The sequence below is a fragment of the Vigna unguiculata genome, unplaced genomic scaffold (genome assembly GCF_037176805.1).
Source record: "Vigna unguiculata cultivar grain cowpea cultivar isolate G323 ecotype 2 unplaced genomic scaffold, ASM3717680v1 ptg000170l, whole genome shotgun sequence".
NCBI classification, from domain to species: Eukaryota; Viridiplantae; Streptophyta; class Magnoliopsida; order Fabales; family Fabaceae; genus Vigna; species Vigna unguiculata.
Genome location: NW_028196808.1, coordinates 36,700 through 47,512, shown reverse-complemented (window position 1 = coordinate 47,512; position 10,813 = coordinate 36,700). Strand labels below are relative to the sequence as shown.

Sequence of the window (10,813 nt, the reverse complement as noted above, 5' to 3'; positions counted from 1 at the left end):
AAAATGCATGTTGGGTTTTGAAAACAATTTAAATCATTTAGATAATAATTAGTTTGATCTGTTTTACCGAGAAGGTCTACGGTTCGAGTCCGTATAGCCCTAATATTCCTACAGATACTAATAATATTAATACTATTTTGGATCGAATAGATCTCATTACTAAGACTATTACTAAAAAAAAAACAATTTGTAACTTTCTATTCGAACATATTCATATTCGATAGAATAATATTAATATTAGTATATTCAGCTAGTCTAAAAAAATGGAGACTTTAGACTAAAAATGAAAATGAATTTGGTATATTTTCTACATTCAGAGGAGTACTTTTATGTTTCTTCTTTACGAATATGATATTTTTTGGGCATTTCTAATAATATCAAGTTTGATTCCTATTTTGGCATTTCTAATTTCTGGAATTTTAGCCCCCATTAGCAAGGGACCGGAAAAACTTTCTAGTTATGAATCCGGAATAGAACCAATAGGCGATGCTTGGTTACAATTTCGAATCCGTTATTATATGTTTGCTCTCATTTTTGTTGTTTTTGATGTTGAAACGGTTTTTCTTTATCCATGGGCAATGAGTTTCGATGTATTAGGGGTATCCGTATTTTTAGAAGCTTTCTTATTCGTGCTTATCCTAATTGTTGGTTCAGTTTATGCATGGCGAAAGGGGGCATTAGAATGGTCTTAATTCTTGACTATTTAGACAATTAGAAAAAAAAATATTGAGACAATTATGAATTCCATTGAGTTTCCCTTACTTGATCAAACAACCCAAAATTCAGTTATTTCAACGACATTAAATGATTTTTCAAATTGGTCAAGATTATCCAGTTTATGGCCGCTTCTTTATGGTACGAGTTGTTGCTTCATTGAATTTGCTTCATTAATAGGATCACGATTCGATTTTGATCGTTATGGACTAGTACCACGATCGAGTCCTAGGCAGGCGGACCTAATTTTAACAGCGGGCACTGTAACTATGAAAATGGCCCCTTCTTTAGTTCGATTATATGAACAAATGCCCGAACCTAAATATGTTATTGCTATGGGAGCCTGTACAATTACGGGGGGGATGTTTAGTACCGATTCTTATAGTACTGTTCGAGGCGTAGATAAGCTAATTCCTGTAGATGTATATTTGCCGGGCTGTCCACCTAAACCGGAGGCCATTATAGATGCTATAACAAAACTTCGTAAGAAAATATCTCGAGAAATATATGAAGATCCAATGAGTTTTCAACGAGAGAATAGATGTTTTACTACCAACCATAAGTTTCATGTTGGATACAGTACTTATACTGACAATTATGGTCAAGAATTTTTCTATCAACCGCCATCTACTTCAGAGATATCGTCTGACACATTTTTTTAAAGTACAATAATAAAAAGCAATTCCTTTTTTAAAAATTTCATCGTATTTTAAAAATTTCATCGTAATAGAAAATACTAATACCAAACTCATAAAAAAAATTTAGGAGAAGCAAAAAATGCAAGGTCGTTTGTCTTCTTGGCTAGTCAAACATGGACTAATTCATAGATCCTTGGGTTTCGATTACCTAGGAATAGAGACTTTACAAATAAAGCCCGAGGATTGGCATTCCATTGCTGTCATTTTATATGTATATGGTTACAATTATCTACGTTCTCAATGTGCCTATGATGTAGCACCCGGAGGACTCTTAGCTAGTGTATATCATTTTACAAGAATAGAGTATGGTATAAATCAACCCGAAGAGGTATGCATAAAAATATTTGTATCAAGAAAAAATCCCAGAATTCCTTCGATTTTTTGGGTTTGGAAAAGTGCGGATTTTCAAGAAAAGGAATCTTATGATATGTTGGGAATCTCTTATGATAGTCATCCGCGTCTAAGACGTATTTTAATGCCCGAAAATTGGATAGGATGGCCTTTGCGTAAAGATTATATTGCTCCAAATTTTTATGAAATACAAGATGCTCACTAAATGATAAAAATAATAAACTAATCCAAACTTCTGCAACCCCAGTCAAAGAATATAAGTACATTCTGTTATAGATCAGACAAAATAATTGATTGACATTAAATCAGGCAGAGTAATGGAAGTTGCATTCAGATATTATTATGTGAGAAATCACAAAATTCAGAAATAATAGAATGAATAATTATAGGGTTTAAAATAGGATGGATAGGAGTTTCTTAAGATTCTAAAACAAAAACAATACTGAGTTCTTATCAGCCAAGCCAATAAAAGAAATAGGATGAACTGCAAAAATTCTTTATCTTTATAATAAACTAATTCTTTATCTTTATAATAAACTATATAACGTGCACATCACCATCAATTATACGGCCACGAAAAAAAAAACACAAAGAAAAGGGCTCGATTCTATGTTGGTAATCCTTCTCAGATGAATTCTTAATATTCTCACTCCACCCCAGAACTTCGACTTTTAGGTCTTTTAACCAACTAATTAAACCACTCGAATATTATGGAAATAGAAACCTTTTTTTGTATCGCAGAAAAAAAAGGAAAAAAATAGATAAAGAATTCATTATCTATATATCTATATCTATATATATATAGATACTATAGATAAGCGAATATACCTAATAAAAAATTGCATCTATTCTTTAATCATCTAGGAAAAGTATATCTACAGATACCTAAATAGATCAAAGAAATATGTTATGTATCAGAATCTAGAAGAACACAAATTTGTATGAGTATCTATCCCCCATATTCATTAAAATGAATATGGGGGATAGATACTCATACAAATGAATCTTGTGTCAGGAACCAGATTTGAACTGGTGACACGAGGATTTTCAGTCCTCTGCTCTACCAACTGAGCTATCCCGACCATTCTTGAAGCTTAATACTTTGATTTTAAAAGATTTTTAAAATCTATGTTAATGAATCTATATCAACTAAGTAAAAAAAAAGTTTGTAAGTGAGTTTCCGCAGTAATAATTATTTTTTATTGTTAATCGTTAATTACGCATATGAAAATTCCTTGCTAAAAAATAAGATATTAATTTATACATTTCTGATTAAAAAAAATTCTATGTGTTTCACATATATATTTATATCTATTCCAAAACTCGTCCCTTGTCATTATGATAGATAAGAAAATTATGATAGATAGGAAATTGATGAAAATAAAAATTCCAATTTCGTTGGGAAATAATAAATCGAATAAAACACATAAATAAGGACTTCAAGATAGAGAGGATATAGGAAAAAAATTAGAAAATGAAAAAGTATTTTTGGGGATAGAGGGACTTGAACCCTCATGATTTCTTAAGTCGACGGATTTTCCTCTTACTTTCAATTTCATTGTTGTCGGTATTGACATGTAGAATAGGACTCTATCTTTATTCTCATCTGATTTATCAGTTCTTCAAGGGTTTTAGCCGATTATGATGAAGTGAATAATTTCATCAATAAATATTCCATCTTTTCTTCAACTTCGAATTGATTTGATTCACATTTTTCATTTGTGAATATTTTTATCACAAATAGATCTTCAATAATAAAATAAAAAGTAACAAATTGAAAGAGTATTTCAGTATATATATATGTTTCTAAATGTTTATCTTTGATCCATTCCTGTAATTTTGGTGAAAGGATTCTTTTACTAATGCAATAAAAAAAGTCGTCAATTTCGTTTGTTAGAACAGCTTCCATAGAGTCTCTGCACCTATCCCTTTTTTATTATCACTTTCTGAATTTTTATTTGTTTTCAGAAAACAGGATTTGGCTCAGGATTGCCCATTGTGAATTCCAGGGGTTTCTCTGAATTTGAAAATTATTACTTGGTAAGTTTCCATACCAAAACTCAATCCAATTAAGTCCGTAGCGTCTACCAATTTCGCCATATCCCCATCATTTTTTTTATTTGAATCTGATTATAATAGAATGCTTTTTTTTTCATTTCTATTATGAGAATTATGCGGGAACTTTTGAATTCATTAAATACATATTATTTTATTAAATATTAAAAACCCCTTTCTCCAATTTTATAGATTTTATTTCATCTATATTGGATACCTTTATTTGTTTGAATCAGAACTAATTCTAATATCTATATATTAACAATTCAATATACACAGATATAGACCACATATCTACTTATCTTCTATGTACCTACTTATCTTCTTTTTTCATACAATTTAGAATACTCGAATGGTCGATTCTTTTTTTTTTTTTGTTTTTGCTTAAAAAAAAAAAGAAAATAAACAATCCATTTATTCATATACAATTTATATAACTAAAACGAATCTAGTGGCTAAAAAAAAACCATTCTTTTAATTGAATATAATATAGAATTAGACATTTACTTAGAAATATGGAATTCCTTAATAAATATTTACTAAAATTTATATTTATTCAAATTTACTTTAAGTACTAATAAATAATCTTTTTGAAAGAAATCAATTTAATAATATATATCTAGAATAGTAGATCGAAATAAATTATATTAAATAAATTATATTAATATAATATTAATTATTATCTTGCACTTTATGTTATCAGATAAAATAAATAATAGAAATAATAAAAATTGGGTTTGATTTTCTATATTTTCTTTCTCTATTTTTGATGTTTGTATTAATTTGAATTTTGTTATAAATAACTAAAAATTGATAACTAAGATCCCATTCAATTCTTCTGCATATGTATATTTCGTTTACATTAGCCGGTTTAGCTCAGAGGTTAGAGCATCGCATTTGTAATGCGATGGTCATCGGTTCGAATCCGATAACCGGCTTTTCTCTATTTGTTTTTTACATAATTGATAATATCTTTTTTAGAAATAAAAAATTGGGAGAGTTCGATCTCTGCGGAAGAAATCAAGAAATTAACCTACTTTTTTGTATTCTTTTATATACAATAAATTCGGATATTGATAAAATTCATCTAATTCTTCTTTGTACTATAAAACTTTAGTAGATTTCGCTTCATTTAGAATTCTATAATATTTTTCATTTCGTTTAGTTTTCATTTCGATTTATAAGATTTTTCATTTTAAAAAAGGAGTTTTTATGTCACGTTACAGAGGACCTCGTTTCAAAAAAATACGTCGTCTAGGATATTACCAGGACTTACTAGTAAAAGGCCAACAGTCAAAAACGAATTTCGAAATCAATTGCGCTTCAGTAAAAATCTCAATATCGTATTCGTTTAGAAGAAAAACAAAAATTGCGTTTTCATTATGGTCTTACAGAACGACAATTGCTTTAAATACGTTCGTATCTCCGGAAAGCTAAAGGATCAACTGGTCAGGTTTTATTACAACTACTTGAAATGCGCTTGGATAACATACTTTTTCGATTGGGTATGGCTGCGACTATTCCTCAAGCCCGCCAATTTATAAACCATAGACATGTTTTAGTTAATGGTCGTATAGTGGATATACCAAGTTATCGTTGTAAACCTCAAGATATTATTACAGCAAAGGATGAACAAAAATCTAAAACTCTTATTCAAAATTATTTTGATTCAGCCCCCCATGAGAAATTGCCAAATCATTTGACTGTTCACCCTTTCCAATATAAAGGTTTAATTAATCAAATAATAGATAATAAATGGGTTGGTTTGAAAATAAATGAATTACTGGTTGTAGAATATTATTCTCGTCAAACTTAAACTTAACTAAAATAACAAGAGTTTTTTTACAAGGATTTTCTGCTATTCATATATCATAGACATGGATATGCGAAAATTTTATTCCTTGCCCACCCGTTATCCACTATTTTTTTGTATTACCGAAAAATGAGGAATATAAAGTTGTCCATATCAACAAACAAATTTGAAATATGAAATAATGGTATGCATTGGGATGAGTAATATTGATGAATTTGGTAAAGATTCGGAAAGAGAGGGATTCGAACCCCCGGTAAACAAAAAGCCTACATAGCAGTTCCAATGCTACGCCTTGAACCACTCGGCCATCTCTCCTATATAATGATGCCCAGAAACCGTTGAATGTTGAATAGTGAATCAATCCTATTTTTCATAAATGCATAAAACCTATTCAAACTATATAAATACAAAGTAAAATTAAAAAAAAACCTCCTACAAGGTCTTAGGATAAACAAATTTGATTGATGAGTTCATTTTTACGTTATTTCGCACTGTATTATAATTATACAATTCCTTTATTTGTGGGATTGATTTCTCACACCATGATTAATTAAATTATAGAATGGATTCTACTATGCCTAGATCTCGGATAAATGAAATTTTATAGATAAGACCTTTTCAATTGTAGCCAATATCTATTACGAATAATTCCGACAACTTCAGGAGAAAAAAGGGCATTCACTTATTACAGAGATGGTGTGATTTGATTCCATTTTTTTGACCGATTTCGGTCAAAAAAAATGGAATGGAAAAACCCCACGCGTGTTGAAGTGAAATTTGTAAATAAAAGGATTAATTCCTTCTGTCGTGTATCCTCGATTAATGAAGCCTTATATGCTTGAATTTTAGGTTTCTAGTATTAAGCGAAAGGTTATACCTATACTTATGGGGTTAGGTCAACCCCAAATTACTAGTACTGATAGGCAACATGGGAAAGAAGCACTACGCTTGGGAATCAAGGACACGAAAACTTTGTATCTATCTATATCCATGGCTTATCGAGATTGGGACTAACAGGAATGGTTGGGACAATAATATCCATCTCGTTCATATTTTGGATACCCATAGAAACCATCGAAGATTATTGAGGTGGACTAATTCCAGGAAATTAAGCAGCGTAGAGGACAAAGAAATTGTTGAAGTTCTTATTTTTTTTTATCAAGTACCTACATACTTAATGTTAAGAAATAATTTTTGACAGGAAGGTTGGCTAGAGATTTATTGTAAAAACACTAGCTCTGTTCAGTTGAGAATGAGAATACTGGAATATTTTTTGATTTTGATGGATTTTTCTCATTACACACATAAGGCGGGGAGCCGTATGAGATGAAAATCTCACGTACAGTTCTGGAGCGGAGATTCTTTGAACCGAATGACGACCGTAACGGATGTCAGCTCAATCTGAAGGAAATTATGCAGAAGCTTTACAGATTATTAATGAGGCTATGCGACTGGAAATTGATCCCTATGATCGAAGTTATATACTTTATAACATAGGCCTTATTCACACAAGTAACGGAGAACATACTAAAGCTTTGGAATATTATTTTCGGGCGCTCGAACGAAACCCATTTTTACCCCAAGCTTTTAATAATATGGCCGTGATCTGTCATTACGTGCGACTATCTCCACTATAGGAAAGAAAAAAGAAAAGAACAAGCAAATCCACAAATTTTAATATAAGAAAATATAGAAATATAAATAATTATAAATAAGAAAGGCTTTCTACATATATATATCGTTCAAAACAACGATTTTTATCAGCTGTAGCAAAGAAACTTCATAGAAGTAAAAATATGAAGAAATCGATATGTCTAGATACCCTCTTTTTCTATGGATAAAAGATCTAATTGATAAAGGAAGCATCGTAAGGATCAATTAACACGGTTTTCAATCGATATAATAAAAACTGCTTTCCTTATCTCATGATAAATAAAGAAGTCAGGAATCCACTATGTAATAAAAAGGATCCCCTGGTATTTTGAGCAGCGGTTGTAGTATCAAATCCCAAAGATAGAAAGTATTTTCTCTTTACTTATAAGAACTTATAAGATAAGAAAGAAAAAAACTTTTACCAAGATTCTATAGAAATGAATCTATCATATATTTTTGTATATGATATATAAAATCGAGATAGTTACCTTTCAGAAAATTAGAATTAGGGCGTTAATGCCAATGCTTGATTCCTTTTCTGAAGGTAGGAGAAAAGATAAAACTAAAAAAAAGATGAAATTCTTTGAAATTCTTTATTTATTAGTAAAAATGAAAGTTTGAAACTCATATTAATAATTTCTTTTTTTCTTTTAGTTAACTTCAAGATAATAGAACAAAAAAGAATTGACTACTGAGCCGTATGAGTCAGGAAATTCTCAAGTACGGTTCTAAAGGAAAGGAATTGGACTCACTATTTCGACCGAGGAGAACAGGCCATTCGGCAGGGAGACTCAGAAGTTGCGGAGTCTTGGTTAATCAAGCCGCTGAATATATTGGGAATAACAAGCTATAGCTCTCACCCCGGTAATTATATTGCAGCCAGAATTGGTTGAAGATCACAGGGCGTTTTGAATAAGAACACTCTGTTTCTTTTTTTTTCTTATATATTTATCTATCTATATAAAGATATAGATAGATAAATATATATTGTTATAATTCTTGTTTCTTGTCCCTATCAAATTCAAAAATCATTTCTATAGGAACGACCAATCACATAATTTAAATATATCCCTTCTAATTTTGTTCGATTTTTGTCTAGTATTTCATAGAAATAAACGAGATGTGGATACAGTAGATAATTTTCTCCTTTTTTCTGTTATTTAAACTAATATTCATCAAATTAAGAAAAGAGACCTTCAAAAAAGAAATAAAATATAGGTATATTGCCTAAATAATGAATGCTAATGCCTGCTCAATTTGAAATAGAGTACATACTTATACTTTATCTAAAAAAAAAAATAAAATCTAAGGAATAGAATTAGAATAAAATCTGAATACATTTGATTAGGCTGCACGAAAAATTATTTGAACTTCCATTCAGAGTTCCCAAAAAGGTCTTAGAAGATAAAATAGGTCCGTTGAGCGCCTCACTCTTATGTCATAATAGATTCGAACACTTGCCCCGAATTGACTTCGAGATCATAATTGTTCTAGTGAAAAACTAAAGAAATGAATTTACTAAGATATCCAATACATGAGAGATAGGAGAGAACAAAACTCAATAGAAACTCTCTAATAAGTTCACTAATTCTGTTTTATGTTGGCAGGTCTCTTTGTATGTGTTGTCTGGAAAGAGGAGGACTCAATGATTATTCGTTCACCGGAACCAGAAGTTAAAATTTTGGTAGATAGGGATCCTATAAAAAACTTCTTTGAGGAAGTGGGCAAAACCTGGTCATTTCTCAAGAACAATAGCTAAGGACCAGATACTACTACTTGGATCTGGAACCTACATGCTGACGCTCATGATTTTGATAGCCATACTAATGATTTAGAGGAGATTTCCCGAAAAGTTTTTAGTGCGCATTTTGGCCAACTCTCTATCATCTTTCTTTGGCTGAGTGGCATGTATTTTCATGGTGCTCGTTTTTCCAATTATGAGGCATGGTTAAGTGATCCTACTCACATTAGGCCTAGTGCTCAGGTGGTTTGGCCAATAGTGGGTCAAGAAATATTGAATGGTGATGTAGGGGGGGGTTCCGAGGAATACAAATAACCTCTGGTTTTTTTCAGATTTGGAGAGCATCTGGAATAACTAATGAATTACAACTCTATTGTACTGCAATTGGTGCATTGGGTCTTTGCAGCCTTAATGCTTTTTGCTGGGTTGGTTTCATTATCACAAAGCTGCTCCAAAATTGGCTTGGTTCCAAGATGTAGAATCTATGTTGAATCACCATTTGACAGGGCTCCTAGGGTTGGGGTCTCTTTCTTGGGCAGGACATCAAATTGACATGTATCTTTACCGATTAACCAATTTCTAAATGCTGCAGTAGATCCCAAAGAGATACCACTTCCTCAGAATTTATCCTAAATCGGGATCTTTTGGCCTCAACTTTATCCGAGTTTTTCCGAGGGAGCAACCCCATTTTTACCTTGAATTGGTCAAAATACGGAGAATTTCTTACTTTTCGTGGAGGATTAGATCCAGTAACTGGAGGTTTATGGCTGACCGATATTATACACCATCATTTAGCTATTGCAATTCTTTTCTTGATAGCGGGTCACATGTATAGGACCAACTGGGGTATTGGTCACAATAGTAAAAGACATTTTAGAGGCACATAAAGGTCCATTTACAGGCCAGGGTCATAAAGGTATATATGAGATTCTAACAACGTCATGGCATGCTCAATTATCTATTAATCTAGCTATGTTAGGCTCTTTGACCATTGTTGTAGCTCACCATATGTATTCTATGCCTCCTTATCCATACCTAGCTACTGGACTATGGTACACAAACTGTCATTGTTTACACATCACATGTGGATTGGTGGATTTCTCATAGTCGGTGCTGCTGCGCATGCAGCGATTTTTATGGTAAGAGATTATGATCCGACTATTCGATACAACGATCTATTAGATCGTGTCCTTAGACATCGTGATTCAATCATATCACATCTTAACTGGGTATGTATCTTTTAGGTTTTCACAGTTTTGGTTTGTATATTCATAATGATACCATGAGCGCATTAGGGCGCCCTCAAGATATGTTTTCAGATACTGCTATACAATTACAGCCGATCTTTGCTCAATGGATACAAAATACCCACGCTTTAGCACCTGGCACACAGCCCCAGGTGCAGCAACAAGTACCAGTTTGACTTGGGGAGGTGAAAATTTAGTAGCAGTGGGCGGTAAAGTTGCTTTGTTACCTATTCCTTTAGGAACTGCGGATTTTTTGGTCCCATCATATTCATGCATTTACAATTCATGTAACAGTATTGATTACTCTTAAAGGGTGTTCTATTTGCTCGTAGTTCACGATTGATACCGGATAAAGCAAATCTAGGTTTTCGTTTTCCCTTGTGATGGACCTGGAAGAGGGGGGACATGCCAAGTATCCGCTTGGGATCATGTCTTCTTAGGACTATTTTGGATGTACAATTCAATTTCCGTAGTTATATTCCATTCAGTTGGAAAATGCAGTCAGATGTTTGGGGTAGTATAAGTGATCAAGGGATAGTAA

At 32.0% G+C, this 10,813-nt stretch overlaps 3 non-coding genes across 3 annotated transcripts; 1 reads left to right on the top strand and 2 right to left on the bottom strand.

Moving 5' to 3' along the window:
* Positions 1-2,772: 2,772 nt before the first annotated feature.
* On the bottom strand, positions 2,773-2,845 carry TRNAF-GAA (transfer RNA phenylalanine (anticodon GAA)). Its single transcript has one exon. It is a non-coding gene; the product is annotated as a tRNA-Phe (tRNA).
* A 1,838-nt stretch (positions 2,846-4,683) lies between these two features.
* On the top strand, positions 4,684-4,756 carry TRNAT-UGU (transfer RNA threonine (anticodon UGU)). Its single transcript has one exon. It is a non-coding gene; the product is annotated as a tRNA-Thr (tRNA).
* A 1,102-nt stretch (positions 4,757-5,858) lies between these two features.
* Positions 5,859-5,946, bottom strand: TRNAS-GGA (transfer RNA serine (anticodon GGA)). Its single transcript has one exon. It is a non-coding gene; the product is annotated as a tRNA-Ser (tRNA).
* Between the last annotated feature and the right edge of the window lie 4,867 nt (positions 5,947-10,813).